This window comes from Dipodomys merriami, unplaced genomic scaffold (genome assembly GCF_024711535.1).
Source record: "Dipodomys merriami isolate MVZ:Mamm:240054 unplaced genomic scaffold, mDipMer1.0.p SCAF_19, whole genome shotgun sequence".
NCBI lineage: Eukaryota > Metazoa > Chordata > Mammalia > Rodentia > Heteromyidae > Dipodomys > Dipodomys merriami.
In genome coordinates this window covers 11,352,258-11,377,775 of record NW_027203270.1, presented here as the reverse complement: position 1 = coordinate 11,377,775, position 25,518 = coordinate 11,352,258, and the positions used below count along the sequence as shown (strand labels likewise).

The window sequence follows — 25,518 nt, the reverse complement described above, 5'->3', positions numbered from 1 at the left end:
AGGCCCAGGTCCACCAAGGAGTAGGACGCACGCTGGCAAGCTCTACATCTCTGCTGTCCCTTGTCCTCCCCTTGTCCTCCCTCCCTCCCACCTTATTATATGTGACTTCTGGTAATTCTCCTGAAAAGAAAATCCATTCCTTCTCCTACCACCTGCAATACAGATGCAATGGCTAGAGCTCTGGTAACCATATTGGGCCACAAAGACAAAGGTCAAGTATTCTACAAGTGACATGGCATGGCGCCGGAGGGAGCCTTTATCTCTAACAACTCCATGACATCACTCTACCATACCAGCTCCATGCTGCCAACTTCTTGGCTTTATAAAAAAACAGAAAAATCAAGCCAGGTGCCAGTGGCTCACACCTGTAATCCTAGCTACTCAGGAGGCTGAGATCTGAAGATCTTGGTTCCAAGCCAGCCTGGGCAGGAAAGTCCGTGAGACTCTTATCTCCAATAAACCACTAGAAAACCAGAAGTGGCACTGTGTCTCAAGAGGTAGAGCGCTCGCCTTGAGCTGAAGAGCGCAGGGACAGCGCCTAAGCCCAGAGTTCAAGCCCCATGACCGACCAAAAAAAAAATTTTTTTTAAAAACAGAAAACTCAATCCTGAAATGTATATGGGAAACCCAAAAGGTCCCAAAGAGCCAAAGCAATTCAGAGCACAAATACCTGACTTCAAACTACAGAACGGAGACACAAGAACAAAAACAGACCCAACAACCAACGGAGCAGACTAGAACATCCCGAGTAAGCTCACACGCCTACAACCATCTAGTTTTTGTCAGAGGTGCCAAAAACAATCAGTGGAGAAAAGTCAATATTTTCAACAAGCGGTGCCCAGAAAACTGGACATACATTTGGAGAAGACTGAAAGCAGATCCCTGCCTCTCCCCTGTGCAAAAATTAATTCAAAAGGGATCAAAGACCTGAATTTAAGATCTGAAGCTTTGAACCTACTACAGAAAAACACAGGCCAAAACACTTGAAGGGACAGGCAGAGGTGATGACTTTCTGAATGGGACTCGGACTTCCTAGGTGGGGAAAACAAGAGCTGGCAGACCGGATTGTATCAATTTTAAAAAGCGTCTGCACATCAAAGCAAACAATCAACCAGAAGGAAGAGAGAACCACAGAATGGGAGAACATTTAATGTCACCTAGTCATCAGATTAAGGATTCATATCCAGAATATATATAGAGAGAGAGCTCCAAAAATTAAACATCAAAAGAACAAATAGACTATTCAATAAATGTGCAAATGAATTAAACAGACACTTCTGCAGCAATACAGATGGCTCCTAAATACATGATGATGTGTTTGATATCCTCAGCCATAAGGGAAATGTACGTACTGGGGTTCCATCTCACCCCGGTCAGAATGGCAGCCATGTAGAAGACAGCAGTGTTGTGGAGAGGTGTGGGAAAGTATGACTACTGGGAAGGTAAACAAGCACAGGCACAGTGGAAGTCAGGATGGAGGCTCCTCAAGAAACTAACAACAGAACCACTCATCCCCCTGCCTTGCCACTCTGGGGGTTCTGCACCCCTCTGTTTATAGCAACAACCATCCTCAATAGCTGAGCCATGGGCCAGCTTAGATGCTCACCCATAGATGGATGGATAAAGGTGGCAGGTGTGCCCCCTGGAGTATTATTCAGCCATAAATAAGAAGGGAATTGTGCCGTCTGCAAGAAAAATGTATGGAACTGGAGATCGTGTTAAGAGAAGTAAATAAGCTAGACTGAGAAAGACAAATTTCATACGTTACCTCTCCTGCACAAAAGCTTGACTTTCCCCCTCAAATGGTGTGAATGGAACACAGAGACAGATTGATAGGGGACCCGGAGAGAGTGATGGTGGGTGATTATGACCGGAGAACTTTATACACATTATGAAAATAGAATAATGCAACCTGTTAAAGTTAAAGCTTAAAATACAGAAGAGGAAAGAATGAGCAACAGAGGCTGGATCTGATCAAAGCATATATAAAGAAATATCACAATAGCCAGGCGCCGGTGGCTCACGCCTGTAATCCTAGCTACTGAGGAGGCTGAGATCTGAGGATCGCTGTTCAAAGCCAGCCCCGGGCAGGAAAGTCCATGAGACTCTTATCTCCAATAAACCACTAGAAAACCGGAAGTGGCGCTGTGGCTCAAGTGGTAGAGCGCTCACCTTGAGCTGAAGAACACAGGGACAGTGCCCCAAAATCACAATAAACTCACTGTGTATAATTATTATCTGGTAACACATTTAACATGGCCAATAAACAAATGAAAAGATGCTCAACTTGATTGTTGATCAAGGCAATGTAAAATAAAACGCAATGTGATACAATTCCACACTCACCAAAATGGCTAGAGTGGCAATACTAAGTGTTGGCAAGGACATGGCGCAATGGTGGTTTTCCTAGGCTGCTAGTGAAAGTACACCCTGGAAGCCATCTGGTGCTCTACGCTAACACAGGACATATACACAGCCTCAGCCCAAGTTGACTCTAGGCACATGCGCAGTAGAAATCTGTGCACATGGCCCTGAGAGACACAGAAGGCCCAGAAGGCCCCCACAGCATAAAAGCTCCAGACTAGAGCCAGTGGCCATCAGCAAGGGGATGGACAAATACATTTGGTATGTTTAGACAGTGAGTCAACTCCAGCCACATGCAGCAAACCGATGACATCACAACATCCTGTGGAACAGAAGCCAGCACTGAAGAGTCCATACTTAACATTCCATTACTGCAGGCTCAGAACCAGGCAAAACCACGCTAGTGCTAAAGGGCACATGCTTAGTGGATAAAGCTGAGACAACAGCCAGGAAGAGGTCAGCACGGCATTGTGGTTACAGGGAGCTGGGTGTGGTGGCACAGGCCTCTAATCCTAGGATTTGGGAGGCTGAGGCAGGAGGACTGAGAGTTCAAGGCCAGCCTGAGCTAAATAGCAAAACCTTGTTTCAAGACAATAGCAAACAGACACACAGACAGACGGACAGACACACACACACACACATGCACACAAACACACACACACACACAGACACACACACACACAGACACACACACACACAGACACACACCCCTAAATGGGAACAAAACGATATAAGATTGAGGTTACATGGAAAGAAAGGAGGGGAAGGGAGAGGGAGGAATGAGGGCAGAGGAAGGGAAGGAAAGAGAAGGGAAGGGAAGAGGAAAATAAGAGGGGAAGGGGCAGGGAAAAGAGGAGAGGAAGGGGGGGTAATGGGAGGGGAGAGGAAAGAAAAGAAGAAGAGTAGCGGAAGGGAAAGGAAGGGGAGGGGAAGTCATTATTTTCTTGCCCTTGGTCAATCAGGAAGAGACTTTGGTAAGCTGTCATTTACTTTATGCTGATCCACTGGAGTGAAGGTTTTGGCTTTTTCTCTGTCTGTCTGTGTTACATTTCAAAAAAATATTTAAAAGTTTGTTACATATAATGCGGCCAAGCCAGGCACCAGTGGCTCACGCCTGTAATCCTAGTGACTCAGGAGGCTGAGACCTGAAGATCGCAGTTCAAAGCCAGATTGGGCAAGAAAATCTGTGGGACTCTTACCTCCAGTAAACTACTCAGAAAAAGCCAGAAGAGAATTGTGGCTGAAGTGGTAGAGTGCTAGCCTTGAGCACAAAGAGACTCAGGGACAATGTCCATGCCCAGAGTTCAAGCCCAAGGACCAACAAAATGATGATGATGATGATGATGATGATGATGATGATGATGATGATGATGATGATGATAATGCCAATGTTTAAAAATAAAATATGCATATGAACCAGAATGAGGAGTCGTGGGAACAATCTTTAGTTTGGCTAGTTTACACAATTATAAGCGAAATTTATCTCAGATATCTGTCATTTTCTCTTTTTTTCCTCAATAAAATAACTTCTAAATAAATATTCAAGAACAGTGTTAGGAAAGATAAATTAAACCAGAATGAGCTGAGGCTTGAGAAATGTGCTAAAGAAAACACAAGGAATTTTTAAAGGTCTATTCAGAGGGGAAAAAAAAAGAAAAAAGAAAAAAAGCCCAGGGTAAGCCAGGGTTCGGGGATTAGGGTGTAATGTAAACAGATGATGTGGAGAACGCAGAACACTCAGCTTGGATTTTCTTCCATCTTCCAACGAAGGCAGGCAGGTCTCAGGGAGGAGGCAAAGGCCCAGATAAAGAAGTTATAAAGGCTTGCACTTGTGATCAGACTGGCCAAGGCGGTTATGAGAGTGCAGGCGGCTAGGCAAAGCCTAGCAATGGTAACATAGAAGGAAGGACCAGTCAACTCACTGTGGCAAACCCCAAGCGGGGTGTAAACAAATTGGGAATGCTTCTGCAGACCCCCTAGGGGGTCTTAATTCCTACAGTGCTGGATTCATAATGGACAGCACTACTGGGAGGAGGCAGGGCCTGTTTGAAGAAAGTGAGGGACTGGGGTCCTGTCTTGAAGGGCTTTTGTCCCTGCACTCACTCACTCTCTCTCCCCTGTGTACTTGCTCCCCTCCCTCCTTCTCTCTCCCTCTCTCCCTCTCTCCCCAGCCCTCCCTCTCCCTCTCCCCCTCTCTCCCTCCCCCCCTCTCTGCTCTCTGGCTGCCATGAGGCGAGCAGCTTCCGTGACAAGCTCCATCCCCAGTCGCTCTGGCTGGTTGACCAGGAGACTCTGGGATGAAGTCCCACCCCACCCCCACCCCTACTTGTAGCACCCTGCCTGGACAGGAAGTGCTCTGCAAACCTGGTGAGCAGATGAAGATGCACATTTGGTTTGTTTTTTTTTTGGGGGGGGGGGTTGTTTTTTGTTTTTGTTTTTTGGTCCGGTCGTGGGGCCTGAAGTCTGGGCCTGGGCGCTGTCCCTCAGCTCTTCAGCTCAAGGCTAGCGCTCTACCACTGAGCCACCTTCCCAGCCCAAAGATGCACATTTGGTAAGCATGACTGTTAGCAAATTAAGATTAGTTAGACTTTGCCAGAGAACCATGCAGACATCCAGGTACGGAGAACAAAGAAAGGTTTATTGCTGGGAAAGGAGCCAGCAAGACTCCTTCTCACAAGGGAGGAATGAGAAGAAGCCGCCGGCTATTGTCTGGGGTGACCTATATAACCTAGGGGTTTTAGGAGAGGCTAGAAGGGGCTAGGAGGCAGAGACCCTGGTGTGGACGTGTGGGCCAGGGGCTTCATCATGGCAGACTAGGATTTATGGCTGCTGTGCAACTAGTAGATAAGGGTCCTGCAGCTGTCCAGACCTGAAGGTCACTCTAAGGGGCTCTTGTTGCCTTATATGGTGGTAGCTGCCCAAGAGAAGTGCTATCCCAAGGTAAAGGGGGTTGGAAGTTGATTATGTACTGCTTTTACTACATGGGCCTACTGTTGCCTGGAAGGGAGCATGCTAAGCTGTGGAGAGGGGAAGGAGTGGACTAAGCTATGGGAAGGGGCTCATCTTGCTACAAAGACCATTTTGCTTCTCTGCTCCCCCAGCTTCCCCTGCTACAATAGGACAACATGCTGTGGTCCACAGCGCAGATTGCTGGGGTTCAGATCCCGATCTGATCACACTAAAGGACTGTCAGTCAGCTGCTTGGCCTTGCTGGCCTCAGTTTCCCCAGATATCACATATTTCAGACACTTGTGTTGAGCTAGAAGTTGAATTAAATATGAAGGGCTTAGAACAGGGGCCTGTCTGGAAAACACACCCAAAAACTAAGCATTCCACAACCTTTTTATTCTGCTACCTCTGCATTTCAGCAAAGGGTCTGCAAGTCACTCAGAGCATCCTTGTCGGTGAATGGGGGGAAAAATTAGGCTGGTTAATAGAAAAATGATGTGAGCCAGGCACAGTGGTGGTACAGGCCTGTAATCCAAACAGCTAGTTTGGAGGCAGAGATTGAGAGGATTGTGGTTTGAGGCTAGCTTGGGGGGGGGGGAGGAATTAGCAAGAGCCCATCACAACAAATAAGCTGAGCCTAATGGTGTGCATCTGTGATTCCAGCTACCAGGGATGTAGATATAGGAAGACTGTGATCCAATCCAGCCTGGGCGAACATTCGAGAACCTATTTGAAAAATAATTGAGGCAAAAGGGAGACTATGGTTCAAGTGGCTCAAATCTCAGAAACACATACATACACACATGTACACACACACACACACACACACACACACACACACACACACACACACACACACACACACACACACACACACACACACACACACACACACACACACACACACACACACACACACACACACACACACACACACACACACACACAGCTATTTGTACCTGAAGTGGTATTATTAGACAGATCCCTGGGGCTCCTGGAGACGTGTTCTAACACTTCTCCTACCTTCCACAATGTGTGCACGGCCCACTCTGATGAAGGAGGAGACCCCACTCCCGCACCCCGCCCCGCACACCCTGCCGGGCCACAGGAAGAGGCAGCACAGAGCTGGTGTGATTGGCCCTCCATCTAGCTGGGCCTGGGAACAGAGTCTCGGAATTACAGGTTGAATGCCTTAAATTACCTGCTCCTGAGGAGCGGACTGGCATTTATTTGGAGAGGGGTGGGGGATCGGCTGTGTCCACAGGCGCCTCCCCCCCTCAGCCCCGAGGGCGTTGGCTCGGGTCACCTGGGTCCACTTTGATGGGACACTTCTAGGATAGACACAATTCTTGAGCCAGGAGCACAGACCTGCCACCCCCCCCCCCCCGGTCTTTGATCCTTGTACAGGGCAACTGGCAGGCTGCCAGGGCTGAGGAATGCCCTGGTCCACCGCAGCTCACAGTCTGTACCAAAGAGCTCCCAGCAGGCTCCCTCCTGCCTCCATCCCAGTCTCTCCAGCAACCTGAGTCTCCCTGGCCAGGTCTCTCCTTCCTGACTCCCTGGTCTGGCAGCCAGGTACTTCCTAGCACAGACTCCATTTATAATTCCTATCTCAGCTGCTTCTCAGCCTCCTCAGGGGGCTGGTATTTGCAACAGATAAAGTTACCAAAGGAATAGTGCCTGCAATATATAAAGAACATGTATACTAGGCGCTGGCAACTCATGCCTGTGATCCTAGCTACTCGGGAGGCTGAGATCTGAGCATCACGATTCAAAGCCAGCCTGGGGAAGAAAAGGGTGTTAATCTCCAGTTAACCACAAGAAAACCAGAAGTGGCCCTGTGGCTCAAAGTGGTAGAGTACTAACCTTAAGCAAAAGAGCTCAGTGATAGAGCCTAGGCCCTGAGTTCAAGTCTCACAACTGACCCCCCCCAAAAAAAAACACAAAAATCCATCACCCCTTCCTTCTGCCTTGTGGGACGCACAGCAAAAAGGTATCCCCCCCTCCCCCGGAGAGTCAGGCCCCCACCAGACTCAATCTGGCTGGTGCACTTTACCTGGGATTTCCAGAAACAGCTTCCAAGCTGCGTCCCAGCTGCCTGGCCCAGTACCTGGGTGCCAGAATGGGAACTTCCTCAAAAGTGAGACTCAACAAAAGCCCTCTCATAGGACGGGGCAGTGCCATGGGGCAGGGCTGTGGGGGCACTCCGGCCATCCACCTGACATCCTGGAACCCATGAATGGCATCCAGAACCATTAAGTCCAGGAGAGGGGTCAGTTAGAGGTGATTTCTGGTTTTTGGTTTGTGGCACTGGGGTTTGAACCCAGAACCTAGCACTTACTACACAGGTGCTCAACCACTTGAGCCATGCCACCAGCCCTTCTTACTTTAGTCTTTTTTTTTTTTTTAAATAAGGTCAGACATTTTTGTCTAGGAACTACCTGACTTTGCCTCCCACCTAGTTAGGAGGACAGGCAGGGAGCAGAACGCCTGGCTTGCTGGGAAAGATTTGGTCTGTCCAATGTTTTGCCTACACTGGCCTTGAACTGTGCTCTTGGACTGTGTTCACCAAAGAGCCTGGTTGAGTCAGCAAGGCTGGGTCTCTCAGTGGTCCAATAGGAATTCATTCCTTTCATGGAGGTTTTCTGGGCAATGTTGGGACTTGAACTTGCACATGGGGGCCTTGTGTGCTAGGCATGCTAATTAAGCATGTACTGCCCTCCTGTGTTACCCAGCAGCCACTGGGCTGTGGACACCCTGGCCTCCCGGGGAAAGCAGGTTGCTTCTTGGAATGCCCTCAGTAGGACACTGCCCCTGGGCATGGCACAGAGCCCCTCTGAGCTCCTGCTTACCCCCACCTAGAAACCTCACCTGGCCTAAAGCCACACAGTGCACCAACAAGGCTGGCTCCCTCCCCCTCCCTTCCCAGCATGCCCAGCGCAGACAGTACATCCCTGCTGAACCCGCAGCCTGTGGTTCCTTGCCCTTGGGCCTGCCACTCACTGAGTCACTTCTTGCCAAAAAGCTGGGGTGCATGATCGCTCAATAAAAGCCATTCCCTCAAAGTTGTCAAAACCAGAGCTGTCTGTACCTTGTGCCTTTTGAACAAGACTAGAGCTGGGAGAAGGCCAGCGTTCACTGGTGTGGCTTAATCCTACTGTTCTATCCTCCTTCAGACTCACTAATCCCCCACGATGACAAGGCTCCAAGCCCAGCCTCGGCTTCCTCCTCTTCCAGGAAGTCTGCCAGGCTTACATCCTGTGAATGGATTCATTGTCCCCTTATCAGCGGACTGTTTGTATTTTCTAGTATGTACCGAGAGCCTTTCTCACCCAAGCCACCTCATGACAGCCCAGGGCCCCTTGTCTTAGCCCAGCAGTATGGGGGTGCAGAGCTACCTCCACTAGGATGGAAAATACCAGAACAAGATTCAGACAGACGTCCCCTCTCCAACTTCCTGTTCTCACTGCGGCCCATTGGACTTGGAGCAGCATGCGGGCCGGGGGGGGGGGGGGGGGGAGCAAATTTCCAAACCTTCACTGGGTGAATTGTAGCAGAATTGAATTCACATTTAGAACAGATTTCACAAGAAAGTACTGCTCTTTCCTCTATAGTTTGTGTGCTTTTTTTCCTCTTTATTCTTTTTTAACAAAATTTTGTGTGTGTGTATAGTTTTGAGCCCAGGAATCAGCATTTGATGTGCTAACATTTCTACCACGGAGGTACAACCTCAGCCCTTCTTTAGACAGGGTCTCACATTTTTGCTCAGAGTTGGCCTTGGACTACAATCCTCCTTCCTTTGTCTCCTACGTAGGTGGGATTACAGGCTTGTATCACCGTGCCCAATTTCTTGTTGCTCAGGTGGGATCTTGGTAACTTTCTGCCTAAGCTGGTCTCAAATCATGAGCTTCCTGATCTCCGTCTCCTGCATATCTGGGGTTATAGGTATGAGCCACTGTACTAGGCCTAGCTATTCATGCCCTCCAAGGAGCCAAGGTGGCTTAGACTTACCCATTCTTAGACGTACTCATTCTTAACAACAACCCTTGAGATTGGGCTTGCTGCTGTACACTGGATCAGCCAGCTCTGTGTCTTCCTGCCTGTGGAGATGGTGATGATGAAGGCCACAGTGTTTGCTCTCAAGCCCAGACTTGCTGTAGGTTTGAATAATGAGACAATGGTCACAGCAAGTGACATGTTAATAGAATTCCCCCAAACCCTCCATGGCTAAAGTTTTGTAAACATAAAATACATATGGGAACATATCATACATAATGCTATGCTTTTAATCACAATCACATCTGGCTATATAATGACGTAAAATTAGTCCTCGCTGTTCATAGATTCCACACTTTCAAATTTGCCTGCTAGTCCAGTGCAAGTGGCTCATACCTGTAAGCGTAGTTATTCAGGAGGATGAGATCTAAAGATCACGGCTCAAAGCCAGCCTGGGCAACAAAAATCCATGAGACTTTCATCTCCAGTTAACCACTAAAGAGCCAGAAGTGGACCTATGGATCAAGTGGTAGAGCGCTCTCCTTGAGCTGAAGAGCTGAGGGACAGCGCCCAGGCTCAGAGTTCAAGTGTCATGACCGACACTTGCTATTACTTATTTATAACTTGCCAGTCAGTTATTTTTCAGTCCATTGAAGCATTTTCAGTCCATTGAAGACCCGCAAGGGGAGGGGAAGGCCAGAGCTGTCCATCATGTAGATGTCCCTCCCACCCCCTTCTTGCCTGGGGACCTGTGATGGCTTCAACGTATCTGCTTTTGAATCTCGGCCTCCACACTCTACCATTGCCACAACCACACTTTCAACACACAGATCGGAGCAGGCTGCTCTCCCACCACAGATGGGCACAAGCCCACGCCTCTCACCAGCCCTGCCATCAGCCCTTGCCCTCTCTCCCCCCCACGCCTCTCACCACCCTGTTCTCTGCACTCCTCCCTCTGTCTGCTCTTCTTTCTGCAGCTACTGCCTGAAAAATGGACCTCAAGCAGAGGAAGAAGGCAGGAATTCAGCAGGCCAGTATGCTGCACCTGCAGCTGGCCCCACTTCCGAAAATTCCCCTTTGATTCAACCCAGCGTGAATGGGTTTGGGCACCCATTTGGAATGCCCTAACTCGTTCAGCCTGCCTCCTCCGTTCCAAGCTCTGGGATTTCACCCAGACTGTGCCCTAGTTTTCTCTGGTGGGGACAGAAGGGTAGAAGCAGAATCTAGAAATGGAGACAGGACAAGGCATGGACCTGCTGTGTGTTCAATATTGGATAGATGCAATGTAGGAGACGGATGCTGTCATTATTACCATCTAAATGAGTCACTGGAGTTGCGGGGTAACCTGCCCCGGGCTCTGTCTGCTGGAGTGGCAGACACTGCCCTCCTCCTAGACCACAAATAACAGTTAGGAGCTCTGGACAAAGATGAAAAGCAAAACAAAACAACAACAAGCTGGGGTAGAAACACTGGGTGCAATCTAAAGTAGGCAAAACCAAGGTGGGGTCTACTGAAGAGAAAAGGGGAGTGAACAGAGGAAGGGTCAGAGAGATTAGAAAATGCAAATGGAAGTATCCAGTATGCGGAACACAAGGACTGGAGACAAACAGAGCAGAGGCTCTGCGCCTGCAGCTCTACTGTGCTCACTCTGGAGTCTCAGAAGGAGGTGAGACACACAGGCATGCGCAGGACATGAACAAAGGACACATCTCTGAATGTCATCAGTCTACCCAAACTAGAGAATTTTGAAAATATCAGAGCGGGGGAAGCAGAATATTTCATCCAGGGGACAATGACAATATGTCTGCATTTTCTTTTCTTTTTTGTGGGGCTTGAACTCTGGGCCTGGGCGCTGTCCCTGAGCTCGTCTGCTCAAGTCTATCGTTCTTCCACTTGAACCACAGCACCACTTCCAGCCTTTTCTGCTTTTGCGGTGCTGAGGAATCAAACCCAGGGCATCATGCATGCAAGGCAAGCACTCTACCACTGTTTCCAGCCCCATATCTAATGCATTTTCATAAGAAGGGAACATCTATGTTTTAGGTCCAACATCAGGACTTGAACTCTGTACCTGATGCTTTCCATCATTGGCTCTACCAACTGAGCCACACCTCCAACCCTAAAAAAGGAACACTGTTTAAAGCACTTGAAAGAAAAACAAATGCCCCCCAACTCAGAATTGGATACCCAGTGTAAATACCTTGCATGAATGAAAATATCCATTCAGGGAAGCAGAAATGAGCATTTGTTGCCAGCAGATCTGCACAGAAGAACTGCTAATAGGAGGTGTTCCGATGGAAAGGACCTGACCCTAAGGGAAGCTTAGATTTCAGACAGGAACAAAGGACCCCAGAAGGAACAATGGCACGGGGTAAATAAGAAAGAGTATTTCCCTTTAACTTTTTAAAGATGACTGGCTAGCCTGGTACTGTGGCCTATGTCCACAGTCCCTGCTACTCAGGAGACTGAGGTGGGAGGATCATTTCACCCCAACATAGTGAGATCACATTTCTTCAGAAAAGCACATAAAATTCATGACTGTTTAATGCAAAACTTTTAACAGTTATTGTGTGGCTTATAATATGTATGTATGTAATATTTATATATATATATATGTATACATATATATGTAGCTATATATGTATATACAGTTACATGTATTATAGATGAGATATGTCATATATGTGTATTTGTATGTGTGATATTATACATTATCCATTAAAACATATATATTATAATATGACATATATCACATATATGATATATAATATTCATATATAGTATGCACAATGTACAATGTATGAAAGCTATATCTCACAGATAGGGGAGATTATGGTTAACAGGCTAAAAAAATTGTAAGAGCCTTATATTTAATGAGCCGTACAAGTCATTTGCCAGTGTCCCAGTCAGAAAGTAGTAGAACAAGAGTGTGACTAAGGTCCAAATTTCAGAAGAGGAAAGTGAAGAGGCAGGAGAAGCCGACAGAGAAGTCTCCAACTTCCAGTGGCCTCTGGGGCCCGGTGGTTGCTGAACACAGGATCCCTAAGCCTGCAAGTCTGACCCAGCAAAAAACCAGGCCTGAAGTGCCGGGAACGGGGTGGGTTCCCAGCACAGTCACCTCCTCACCCACCTCAGCCCTCAAGCCGGCCTTTGTTACTGAGCAGACCCACCTACTGTGGGGAAGCGCCAGACAGGAGACGCCCCTGCCCCAGGCCAGGAGCCAGCGCCTCCCTCTTCAGCTGTCTGGGCTCGCTGAAACCGCAGGATTCTCCTGGGACCCAGATGGGATGGGGGTGGACAGTGGTCCTCAGGGGAGACTGCCTGACCAACTGTGGTGAGCCAGTCCAGTTCATGCCCCTGGAGCTACAGGATATGGAGTCAAAACCTAGACTCTCAGCTCTGCAGCAGCTCAGCACTACACTTGAAGGAAGAGCCCAGGGGAGCTGGGAAGGTGGCTCAGTGGTAGAGTGCTTGCCTAGCATGCATGAGGCCCTGGCAGTACCACATACACAGAAAAAGCCACAAGTGGCGTGGTGGCTCAAGTGGTAGAGCGCTAGCCTTGAGCAAATGAAGTTCAGGGACAGTGCCCAGGCCCTGAGTTCAAGCCCTAGAACTGGCAAAAAAGAAAAAAGGAAAAGAGCCTAGAAAGGAGATGAGGAACAGAGTTGCATCTTGACTTGGGGTCACCTGAACCTTTACAGGGAGAAGATGTAATCACTGTTTATCTGTTTCCTGAGTTGACTTGATGCCCTTACCAACTCTGTTTGCCTCTCGTGTGTGTGTGTGTGTGTGTGTGTGTGTGTGTGTGTGTGTGTGTGTGTGTGTGTGTGTGTGTGTGTGTGTGTGTGTGTGTGTGTGTGTGTGTGTGTGTGTGTGTGTGTGTGTGTGTGTGTGTGTGTGTGTGTGTGTGTGTGTGTGTGTGTGTGTGTGTGTGTGTGTGTGTGTGTGTGTGTGTTGTTACTGGTGCTTGAACTCAGGGCCTGGGTGATGTTCCTGAGCTCTTTTTGCTCAAAGCTGATGCTCTACCACTTGAGTCACAGCTCCTCTTAGGGCTTTTTGGTGTTAATCAGCAGTAAGAGTCTCATGGACTTTCTTGCCCAGACTGGCTTTGAACTATGATCCTCAGATCTTAACCTCCTGAGCCCCATGGGTGTCTGGCTTGGCCTTCTGCCTGGCACCAGCTGTGAGAGGACTGGTAGGTGATGGGAGGGGGGGCTGGGGGTAGTGTGGCAATGTGTGTCATCTCCTGTTTGCTCTTCTGATCAGCACAGCTCCAGCAGTGGGAGCTGGTCCCAGCCTCCTGCTTCCTTCACCTAGCTTTTCAGGATCTCACTGCTGAGCTGGGCAGCAGCCCACCTCTAGGCCCGAGTTGCCCCTCTGCCCCCTATGGGATCCTGAAACTCCCATCCATTCCCTCCAATTTCCCCAGCGCTAGAGGTGGGAACTGTGTCTACAGATACTTTCTCAGGGCCTTCCCAAGTCTTCCCTTTCGCTTTCTCTGCCCCAGGTCACCAAACTCTTAGACTTCCTCTTTTGAAGTCCTGACGTGATTCTGTTCTCCTGACCTGCTCTCGGAGATCTGGAAAGCAACAGCTCCTCCTCTAGGGAGCTTGCCACGGTTACCAGCATGGAGGGGAGGATGCGAGTTTTGGGCTGAGGTGGTTCTGAGGGCAAATCCTTCCTCTGTTTTCATTTCCTGAGTGACTTTGGGGTAAGCTTCTTGATTTCTCTGGGCTTCCATTGCCTCACCTGTGCCCTCAAGTCTGTGGGCACAAATTTTATTCTAGGAAATGTCCAGGAACAACAACAACAAAACAAAAAAATAGAAAGAAAACAGCCTCTTGAGTGCAGAGAGCCAGAAACAGGGGTAGAGCGGGTTTTGCTGTGACAGGAGATTCTCAGGTTGGGGTCTCCCTGTTCATGGTTCTGCTTCTCTCAGTCTGAATCACAGAGGACTTAGTTCTTACCATCACCCCACCTGCCTGGGGGGGAGGGAGGAAGGGAAGCAGAGAATGATCTAGTAGCTTCCAGACTCTGGGCCTCACAGCTTTGCCCAAAGGAAAAAAAATGGCTCTTCTGCACGAGATCCAGTGGGGAGCAATTCTGGCTGGCAGGCGCCGACACACGCCTGCTTCTGCTGTGGCCTACAAACAGTGGCAGGGGAGAGGCCACGGCTGCCCACATACAGCTGGATGTTCCCAGGACAACTGACCCCCTCTTTCACAGATGGGCAAACTGAGGCTTGGGGAAGGAGGGGCACGCTGCAGCCCCCTGACCTTGACTTAAGTAATAAAACTGAACACTATGGTCTTGAAAGCATTAGTAGAAACTCTTCACTGCTGTTCCTTGCGGTGCTGGGATGGGAACGCAGGGCCGTGTGCTTTGCTAGGCAGGCACTCTACCCCTTGGGGTACCCCCACGCCCGTTCCCCTGGTCTGGATTAGTAAAGGTTCAACAGGCTGTGGCTTAAGCAGCCAGATGCTGTGAGATCAGGCAGACACAGGAGAGCTGGGCTTCCTGGGCAGGCTCCGTTTTGCAAAAGAGAAGAAAATGAAGGCTCAGAGATACTATGTACCAAGCCAGGACCCAGAGCTTAGCGGCAGGGCTGGAATTGACACCCTGTCTTTCAGGTTCTCTGGGTGACCCATCACGGCCTCCTGGTGCCCAGGCCCCTCAGGACGTGTCCTGCTATTGGTCAGGCTCTGGGGTTGGATGAGAGCCCTGGCTCCTTTCCCTCTGGCCTCCTATGCCAGCAGAGTACAAGGTTCCTCCTCTGGGGGTTGTGGCATTGGGGAAAAATGTAGGGGAAGGTGCAGAGAAACTACCAGTGGTGATCTAGGTAGGGTCCAAAGCGGGGCTCTGAGGAAAGGTAATTCTAGAGGGGCTGTTGACTTGCTAGTGACCTGGCCTCATATGGGCCTGAGTCCTCAGGTACACTTAAATATTTGCTTCCTGGGGATGTCACTATTATCTACACACATACTCTCACTGAGCTACTATATTCTGCTTCCATACATTTTTTTTCTTAAGTACTAAGTATACCTTTCCACTACTTCCAGCTAAACTTTGTCTTGGGAAACTCCTGTGTACCCCTCAAAACCCACTTCAGTCACTTCTTTGGTGAAGTTTTCCTATTTCTTAGCAGTGTGCGCCCCACCCCCCTGCTCCGTAATACCAGAGCTGACTGATTGTTCTTTTTGTTTCATACGCTGACAGGCATAAAGACTTCTTCTAGAGCAGCTGGGGCTCCACTGCACCTCAGGGGTCATTTTGAAATATTCAAGCCCAGGCCCCACCCTAGGAGAATCTGACTCAGGGGAGTCTGTGGTGTGGCCAGGTGTCAAAATTGGAAGTAGATGCCCCCAGGTGCTTGTGCTGCTCAGTCAGGGGTGGAGATGGCTGGGGTGTGGTCCTTGTAAGCAGGGTTTTCTCCTGTTTACCAGGGCCTGGCTCTGGGTAGAGCCAGGAGGGCGGGGGTGAAAGGGGGGGGGAAGGAGGAAGGGAGGGAAGAATGGACGTGAGCATTATCCAGGGGTAGACTGGACAGAGCTGGAAATAGATGTCAGCAGCCATGCTCCTAGATCATTCTGCTTCACCCTCATTAGTGAAAACCCCAGTCCTGGAATTAGACAGGCCAGGGTGTAAGTCCCAGGTCTGCCATGCACTTGCTGTGTGGCCCTGGCAAGTCACCTGGTCTCTCTGCTTCCTCTGCCCAATGGTGAGGATGGGGGTGCTGGTCCCTTATTAGCTCTGACCTACAGGTCAGGATTTAGGAAGCAAGTCTGGGGGAGGGGCTCTGGTCCAGGTGTCCGTAGGGCAGGGTCCTGCTGGGGGGGGGGGCCCAGGGAGGCTCCACGCTTTGACAGCTACTAGCATTCCTTGGCTTGTAGGCACATCATGCTCATCTTGGTTCATCTTGCCATGTTGCCTCCTCCTCTCTCCAACTTCCTGTTCCTCTCTTCTAAGGATTACATTGAGCCCACCTGGATAATCCAGGATAGTCTCCCTGCCAAGGCCATTTCACCAAGTAAGACAACCAAGTCAGAAACTCTGGGGGTTAGGAGGTGGACATCTGTGGGAACCATTTTCCTGCACATCTTAGGCTGACCTCCATCATCTAGAACATCTTCCAACATGGTCCCAGCAAAGCCCAGGCTTCCAGTGGAGGCCGTTGAGACTCTTACTTGGCTGTTTCTTAGTTGGGAGCCTCCCTGAACACCCATGGCAGGGGTGAATGGAGCATGGCCTTGATCAGACCATTCCCTTGGGTCCTGGAGTAATGGCCTACCACAACACACAGAGCTTTCATGGGCCAGGGTAAGGGTAATTCAGATGAGACATTATTGGCAAGCAGGCCAGGGAGAAGTAGGGACAAGGCTCTGACCCAGGAGGCAGAGTGGATAGTCACTGGAAAGAAGAGAGAAAAGAAAAGAAAGCCAAAAAAGCTGGGTACCGGTGGCTCACACCTGTAATCCTAGCTACTCAGGAGGCTGAGATCTGAGGATCATGGTTCAAAGCCAGCCCAGGCAGAAAAGTCCCTATGAGACTCTTTCCTCCAATTAACCACTAGAAAACCAGAAGTAGCACTGTGGCTCAAAGTGGTAGAGTGTTAGCCCTGAGCAAAAGAGCTCAGGGACAGCACCCAGGATCAGAGTTCAAGCCCCACAATTGAAAAGAAGAGGAGGAGGAGGAAGCCCCCCCAAAAAACCCAGCTCTATTTTTCCCTAAACCCATTATTCCTTTAAGCCTCTGGCTCACCTATGTGTTCTGAGCCTACTAAAGGCTCTTAGAGGCAAGCTGAATGACAGATGATGCCTTGCTGTGAAGTGTCTGGGTCAGAGGGTAGCACCAGGGGCAAATGGGAGCAGCCCGTGGCTTGCCCACATCTCTACCAAAGCCAAGACCAGAGCTTGGGCTACACCAGGCCCAGCTGTGGGCGACTGGACAGGGAGCTGGCTGCCAAAGGCTGTTCTCAAGCCACAACCACCCCTAGGTGAGAGCCGGTGCTAAGGAGCTAGCAGAAGACTGAGGCCTGAATCACACGCTCTGGCTGATAGAGGGCATGGGGGGGGGGGGGGGGGTGGCGGGAACTGGACTTTTCTTAGGTCCCTGAAGGAGAGGAGGTGATTAGGCTGGAAGAAGGGAAGGAATTAAATCCCCAAAGTGGAGATCTAACTAGCAAAGTCAAAAGTCCTGAGAGCCTAGAATGGGGCCGGCCTTCCCATTGGCGGGAACCTCAGGCCCCACAGTGTTTCTGTGCTCTATTTCCTCCCTAGTAAAAGGAGGTTGCAGACATCTCTGTGCAGAGTTTAAAAAAAACAACCAATAAGCACCAGGTGAACTTGCCTAATACCCTGGAGGTTTCTCCTGTCCCCAGGCCCTGCCCAAGGTCAATGGGGAAACAAATCTGCAACCAGGAGACTGTGGGGTGAGCCTTGAACTAGAGCAAAGGGATCTGGACGGCTCAAGGGCTGTTCCACACACCCGGAACCCGAGGCCTTTTTCTTCCTTGGGCAAATTTGCTCTTGGGCTCCTGTGTCAGCGTTTTGTTGCTTGGGTTTTTTTTTTGTTTATTTATTTACTTTTGGTCAGTTGTGGGGCTTGAACTCTGGGCCTGGGCGCTGTCCCTCAGCTCTTCAGCTCGAGGCTAGTGCTCTACCACTTGAGCCACAGCGCCACTTCCAGTTTTGTGAGTGGTTTATGAGAGATAGGAGTGTGGCAGACTTTCCTGCCTGGGCTGGCTTTGAACCACCATCCTCAGATCTCAGCCTCCTGCGTAGCCAGGATTATAGTCATGAGCCACTGGTGCCCCCGGCTGTCAGGGTTTCTTTCAGTCACATTCCAGGACTTGACACCCAGACGCTGAGTCCCTGTCCTCTAGGAGCGATCTCTTTGACTATCTGGCGACCCTTTGGGAATAGACATCCCTCCTCCCATTCCCCATATAGGGAAACTGAGGCTTGGCAAGGCTGAGGAAGTTGCTCAGGGTCTCACTACTCCAATCCCCATCTATAGGCTCCAGGTGTTCTCTTTCTCCCCTTCCCCTTCCCCTCCTCCTCCTCCCCCCCTCCCCCTAACTCCCAATACTGCCCAGCGGGTAAGGGAACCGCCCACCCTGAACTGCCATACTGCTGAGGCTGGAAGGCACTCCCTCCCCACACCTTCCTGACTCACAGTCCCCACCACCAGGCTAGCAGAAGATTCTGCTCTAGAGAGGACCAGCTCCCTTACCCCTCCTGTTCCCCACCTAGCAGAGCTGAAGAGTGATCAAGTCCTGGTTCTTGTATCTGACTTAATCATTCCCCCATACCCCTCTCCCCAGGGTGGACCAAACTCCCCTAACTTACTAAAAATGACAGAACGTTGAATTTATTACACGAAGCAGAGGATAGACTCACATCGGAGAATGAGGTGTGAGCCAGGGGAAAGTCCCCTCTCACAAGGCCTGAATCATGCAGACCAGCTGTGGCACAGTAGCGGCTTCCCAGAGGCCTGGAATCCTCTGGAATCTTGCCAGAAGAGAAGACAGGGCTGGGCTCCCCAGATAAGTCCCCAGCAGATGTCTCCAGAACCTCACTGGCTTTTGTGAAATGGGTCTTTTGGTGGTACTAAGGGATTGAACTCAGGGCCTTGTGTTTGCTAACCAGGCACTCTACTGCATGAGTCATGCCCCAGCCCTTTTTGCTTTAGTTTGGTGGTTTTGGTTTTTGTTTTTGAGAGGGTCTCATGTTTTTGTTCAGAGTTGGCCTAGGACCAACCAGAGTTGGGCCGGGATTGTCCCCTGAGCCTCTCTGTCCAGCAATGAAGAGATTTTTGAAGCTCAAAATCAGACCAAAGGGATAACAACTTTGGTCTCTGAAAGAAACACATTTGTCCATGAACTGAGGCTGCAAATGTGAACATTTGTCACAGCCCATGAAGGAGGGAAGGGAGGCAGAGCAAGGGTCCGAGACATGAGACAACGATGCATGCATTTATGCACACACTTGTAGAAAAGGGTATGATTATGCCAAAACCAATCACACAAGATTTGTCTCTAGGGAGGAATGGAGGATGGAGTGATAGTCCAGGAGAATCTATTTGTAATATTTTGGCCTGTATTTGTTTAGTAGGTAATTAAATGATGCTTAGCATCCACAACTGTTTGCAAAAGAAAGTGAGGCTTCCTGTTGGTAAGACGCTTCAGGCATCAGGGAGTCTCAGGCTTGGCTTGAAAAAGCCTCTTCTTTTGCTTTTGTGTTTAAGCTGGTTCTGGAGCTTAAACAGGGGCAAGTCACTCTACCTTAGGCTTTTGTGCTCAAGGCTGGCGCTCTACTACTTGAGCCACAGGTTCCACTTCCAGTTTTTTGATGGTTAATTGGAGATAAGAGTCTCGTGATCTTTCCTGCTCAGGCTGGCTTTGAACTGCAATCCTCAGAACTCAGCCTCCTGAGAAGGTAGGATTACAGGCGTGAGCCAAATTGCTGCCCAGAGCACTGAGGCCCTGCCTCCTTCTTGGCCAAGTGGCAAGTGTGTCCACACCACACACACACAAAGGGGAGCAAAGGCCTTTAGACTAACATATTCATCTTGGCCCTACCCTCCTCAGATTCCACCTACACCCACATATGCACCTGCCCCAGGGGTCACAACACTGATGGGAACCAAACCGAGTTGCTTTGCATTTGGGCCTGATACAAATTGTTTCTGGGTGTCTGGGAAGGATGGCTCCAGGACCGAAGTCCTTCAACAGTGTCCTGTTTACTGTGTAAGCCTCCCGTATTCTTTCTGTCACCTCTGTAGGACTGACAATACCTAGTACAAGGTGAGTGCTATGTAGATAGTTATCACACTGAATTGTTTAGGGATACAAAAAAATCTATAAATCCAGGGTACACACATTTTTAAATAAATACATCATGTTTCGAGGGGAGAATGCTAGGGTTTGAACTCAGGGCCTCATGTTTACTAGGCAAACACTCTACCACTTAGGTCATGCACCTGACCCTTTTGCTCTTAGCTTGATTTTCAGACGGGGTCTTGCCCTTTTACCACAGTTCTTTCCACCTCCACCTCCTCCTGCTGAAGGAATGAACTACCAGGCTCAGTGTATTTATTTGTTATGGTCTTGCCAACTTTTTCCTGGACTGGCCTTGAACTATGATTCTCCCAGCTCTACTTACTGAGTAACTCGGATTATCAAAGATATATATATATATATATATTTTTTTTTTTTCTGTAAGGTGTTTTGGAGTGAGAGGGAGTACTAAGGTTTACATTCAGAGCCTTGTGCTTACAAAGCAGACACAACATCCCCAGCCCTTTCTACTTTTACTTTTTGAATAGGATCTCATCCTTGGCTCATGCATGTTCGGATGGTCCGCGATCCTATTTACTCTACCCACATAGCCGGGGTGACAAATATACGTCACTATGCCTAGATTTTAATTGGTTGGCCTAAGATTTCTCAAACTTTTTGCCCAGGCTGACCTTGAACTGCCATCCAACAGGTCTCAGCCTCCTGAGTAGCTGGGATTAGAGACAGCAGCCACTGCACTAGGCAGGAAGCTGTATTTGCAGAATGCAAGCTACAGGGGCAGACTGCAGCATATGAAGCTGCTGAAGCGGCCAACATGGCCTCTCTCGGGGAGCAGAAGGAAGGAAGGGGCACGGGAGAAAGGCCGGGTCCCACACACTACTTTGTAGCCTTGTATTTCTTGACCAGCTAGAAAGGGAACTGTCAGGAGGAAAGGCCATTAGTCCAGAGTCACCATGTACCAGATAAAGGGTACAAGACCCCACTAGTGGGCCTGGGGCTGAAGTGGCAAGGTGCTTAAGTAGTGGGTCTGGACACAACAGCAGAGGGCTGGACCTCCATGTCCCCTCCCTCATGGTTGAAGGGGCCACCAGGCCAGTCTCCTGGGAATGGACACTTCTCTGCCTGAGACCTCTGGGTGTTAGTGGTGACAGGTTAAGGTTTTGGACCCTCAACAGCAGAACTGCTCCTAACGTACTCTGAAGACTGAATGCAACAGGGAACAGGGGACTGTGGAGGTGGGGACTAAAGGGCACCCACCAGAAGCTGGGCTCTAGTCAATGAGGAAGGGTAAGGGGATGCTTTGCCCCTGCCCTGGGGAGGGTAAATAGCCACAGGACAGCAGCAACAGTTTCAAGTTGAAACTTACTTTTCCAAATGTCCTCATTTGGTTGCAACTTTCTTTCTGTAGAACAAGCCATCGCTGGAGAAGCCTCAGCTCAAGCCTCCTAGGATTCCCACCAAGAATTTCTCAAGACAATGAGCGGCTGGGACCCCAAAACCCTTCCTGTGTGCACGCGCAGATTCGTTTTATGCCGCCGAGTCAGTGGCTGAGTTGCTGTGGCAGCCTGAGGACACCAGGCAGGGGAGGAGGAAAACTGTCAATGAAATGAGGACTGGGAAAGTTCCAGAACAGCTGTTGCTCATCAATACTGAAGTCCAGTCATCCCCAATAATGCACCTCCCCACCCCACCCCCCCTGCAGCAGTGAAAAGGGGGATTCCCCCACCTAGCCACCCAGCACCACCACCAGCAAGAAGAGCGTCACAGCAGGTGACGAGAAGTCTCGCTGGCCAGAGGCACCACTCCCAGCACCAGTGGGTGCTGGAGCAGTGGGCAGAGTCCTCTGTGTGCTGAGAAAACAGCTGTCAGTGCTGGGTCCTGGTGCTCCGTGCCACATGGTTAGCTCAAGGATGCTCAGGCATGAAAGGAACACTTTGGGAATCCTAGCAACCAGAACGGGGTGGGGGGGGTGGGCATCGGGGGTGCAGCCTCTCACCTCTGACCTCAGGGCCTACTCCACTCACTCCTCCAGTCCTGCCTGCAAGGATGTAGCCCAGTTCCCCGAGGACCCCTTCCACTTGAGGCACCCAGGGTGACTTTGTTTTTGAGCACACTGTGATATAAAATCAACACACAGCAGGGCATGGGTGACTAGCGCCTGTTTTCCTGACTACTCAGAAGGCTGAAATCTCAGGATCAAGGTTCATAGCCAGCCCAGGAAAGAAAAGTTGTGTGAATCTTAAACTTTTTTTTTTCTTTTGCCAGTCCTGGGGCTTGAACTCAGGGCCTGGGCACTGTCCCTGAGCTTCTTTTGCTCAAGGCTAGCGCTCTACCACTTGATCCACAGCTCCACTTCCAGCATTTTCTGCTTATGTGGTACTAAGGAATTGAACCCAGGGATTTGTGCATGCTAGGCAGGCGCTCTACTGCTAAGCCACATTCCTAGCCTATCACTCGGCTTTTTTTTGCTCAAGGCTGATGCTCTACCCCTTGAGCCAAACCTCTGCTTCTGGCTTTTTGCCAGTTAGTTGGAGATAAGTCTCTTAACTGTTTTTCCCAGGCTGGCTTTAAACTGTGATCCTCAGATCTCAGCCTCCTGAGTAGCTAGGATTATAGGCGTGAGTCCCTGGTGACTGGCTTTTAGGCTGTTTTTTAAATGACATCAATAAAAGCAGAAATATGCCATGTTTGCAGGCTGACAAACTCCACAGTCTCTCTTGATTCATAGATTGAATTCTCTCCCAGTAAAAATCCCATCTGCTTTTTCTTTTCTCTTGTGGATGTTGGTGGGTTCATTCTAAACTTTATATGGACATGCAAAGGGCCAAGAACAGTCTGGGCACTTGAGATTTCCCCACAAGGTAGGAGAATTTGATAAAGGAGAAAGTTCTAAATCTGCAGTGAAGATGGCAGCGTCGTATTGCTCAGAGGTAGACCAGTAGACCGACACAACACTTGGATGGTTAGTGGGAGGAGGGCAGACCTGTTAAGAGTGTGATGTTGAAGAGCTGAGCATCTATCTATGGGGGGGGGGTGATGAAACCTTTGCCATAGCACACACACAAAGAGCAGCTCTATACTGGGGAGGGGTGCAGAACCTGATATATTACTTGATCAAAAATGCTCTTTTTTTGGCAGGGGGCAGGGGGAAGGGAGAGGGGTCTGAGACCAGGACCCAAATTTGGTATCTGAGGGCTTTTGCTTATTGGCTAGCACTCTACCACCCAAGCCACATCTCTAACCCCTATAAATTCCTCTATACAAATGCTTGGAAGAAATCTTAAGATCTTCAGCATCCTAATTTCATGCCATTCTAGATTTCATATAAAAAAACAAAATAATAAAACTGGTGATTTGGAGCAGGGGCCAGGGCTGGTGGTCAGTGCTGGGGCCTGAACTCAGTGTCTGCACTCTCTCTAGGCTTTTTCCACTCCCAGATGGTGCTTTACCACCTGAACCACAAGTCCACTTCCAGATTTTTGTTGGTTAATTGGAGGTAGGAGTCTTCTCTCAGTCTCTCATATTTGTCTGTTCAAGCAATCCTCAATTATGATTCTTCAAGCTCAGCCTAAGTAGCAAGGATTATAGGAGTAAGCCACTTGCACCCAGCAGTAGTGGGGGGAGGGTGTGGGTGTGTGGTGTGTGGGTGGGGGTGGTGTACGTGCCAATCATAGGTTTAAACTTAGGGCCTAAGCACTGTCTCTTAGCTTTTTCACTTAAGATTAGTGACCTACCACTTGAGCTGTAGCCCTACTTCATGCTTTTTGCTAGTTAATGGAAGATGAGAGTCTCATGGACCTTCCTGCCTGGGCTGGCTTCAAACCTTGATCCTCAGAGCTCAGCCTCTTGCGTAGCTAGAATTACAGAATTACACATCTAGTTCTAATTTCTTAGTCAAAGTCTTAGTGTAGAGGAACACTGAAGGACTAGAGACCAGGATCCAGGGGGCTGAGTGAATCCCCCCTTTGGTTTATGAATTGAGTTGCCCTGAGAGTCCTTATACACTGTTCTAAACTGAAGAAATGCCCCTGCCCTTCTGAGCCATTTAGAAACTCCTGAAAGAGGGCTGAGTGCAGACTCCATTAAGGAGTAAATCAAACACACAGGCACCCATGCACACACCACTGCTTAAACTTCTTGTCTCAGCTGGCCCTCCAGTGAGGGTGGGGGTAGGGCACAATTCATCCCCCTCAACAGATCTGGCAATGGAACTCAGATCTTTTTGTTAGGGATGGAGGCAGCTGAGTGCTAATGGGCTCTTCTGAGGAGGTCCAGTCCATCTCACTGACCGGCTGCCTAGAGACCAAGGAGATGAGATTGGAGGAAACAGTCGAACAGGAACCTCCGTCGGTCTGTCTGCTCTCATCTGGAGCATGACCCTGGCTGTGGCACGCAGCCAGGTATAGAGAGGTATAGAGAGACATCAAGTCCTGACTTCAACCTGGGAGACAGATGAGGAAACGGAGATTTGATGCTCCCATAAGTGCCAGGGAAGCCCAGGGCCCTCAGAGCCAAGAGGCTGGGCTGACGGCAGGGAGGGCTGGGGATGCTTCTGCGAGCAGCAGGACAGGGCAGCGTCCTGGTGCCCAGACAGCCGGCCTGCGCTGTCCCCTTCCTCTGATAGCCTTAACGGCCAAACACTACTAGTGGTCTGAGCCCTGGAGATAGAACCTGGGCACAGTATGAGTTGGGCTCAAGACCACTTTCTTACTGCCACCAACTTTGCATGTCCTGCTGAGCCCTGATTTCTCCCCAGGACCAACAGGCTGGACTCTCAGAGCTACGGGGAGAAGAAGCGCTCAGCTGGGTTGAACTTCTCAAGCTGAGACTTGTGTGTGTGTGTGTGTGTGTGTGTGTGTGTGTGTGTGTGTCTGTCTGTCTGTCTGTCTGTGTCTGTGTGTGTGTCTGTGTGTGTGTCTGTGTCTGTGTGTCTGTGTCTGTGTGTCTGTGTGTGTGTCTGTGTGTGTGTCTGTGTGTGTGTCTGTGTGTGTGTGTGTGTGTGTCTGTGTGTCTGTGTCTGTGTGTCTGTGTCTGTGTGTGTCTGTGTGTGTCTGTCTGTCTGTCTGTCTGTGTGTCTGTGTGTGTGTGTGTGTCTGTGTCTGTGTCTGTGTGTGTGTCTCTGTGTGTGTCTGTGTGTGTATCTGTGTGTGTATGTCTGTGTGTGTCTGTGTGTGTGTCTGTGTGTATCTGTGTGTGTCTGTGTGTGTATGTCTGTGTGTGTGTCTGTGTGTGTGTCTGTGTGTGTGTCTGTGTGTGTCTCTTTGTGTGTCTGTCTGTGTGTGTGTGTCTGTGTCTGTGTGTGTCTGTGTGTCTGTGTGTGTGTGTCTGTGTCTCTGTGTGTGTGTCTGTGTGTGTGTCTGTGTGTGTCTGTGTCTGTGTGTGTGTGTCTGTGTCTCTGTGTGTGTGTCTGT

The 25,518-nt window shown here is 49.6% G+C and overlaps 1 long non-coding RNA gene across 4 annotated transcripts in view; it reads right to left on the bottom strand.

The window, feature by feature from the left end:
• Positions 1-5,691: 5,691 nt before the first annotated feature.
• LOC138830378 (uncharacterized) overlaps positions 5,692-25,518 on the bottom strand; it is a 105,657-nt gene continuing 85,830 nt past the window's right edge. For all 4 annotated transcript variants that reach the window (XR_011373015.1, XR_011373017.1, XR_011373014.1 and 1 more), the window contains 3 exons: positions 21,474-21,672; positions 9,325-9,467; positions 5,692-6,039 (listed from right to left, as the gene is read on the bottom strand). This is a non-coding gene — a long non-coding RNA (uncharacterized lncRNA). The remainder of the gene's footprint in view (positions 6,040-9,324; positions 9,468-21,473; positions 21,673-25,518) is intronic.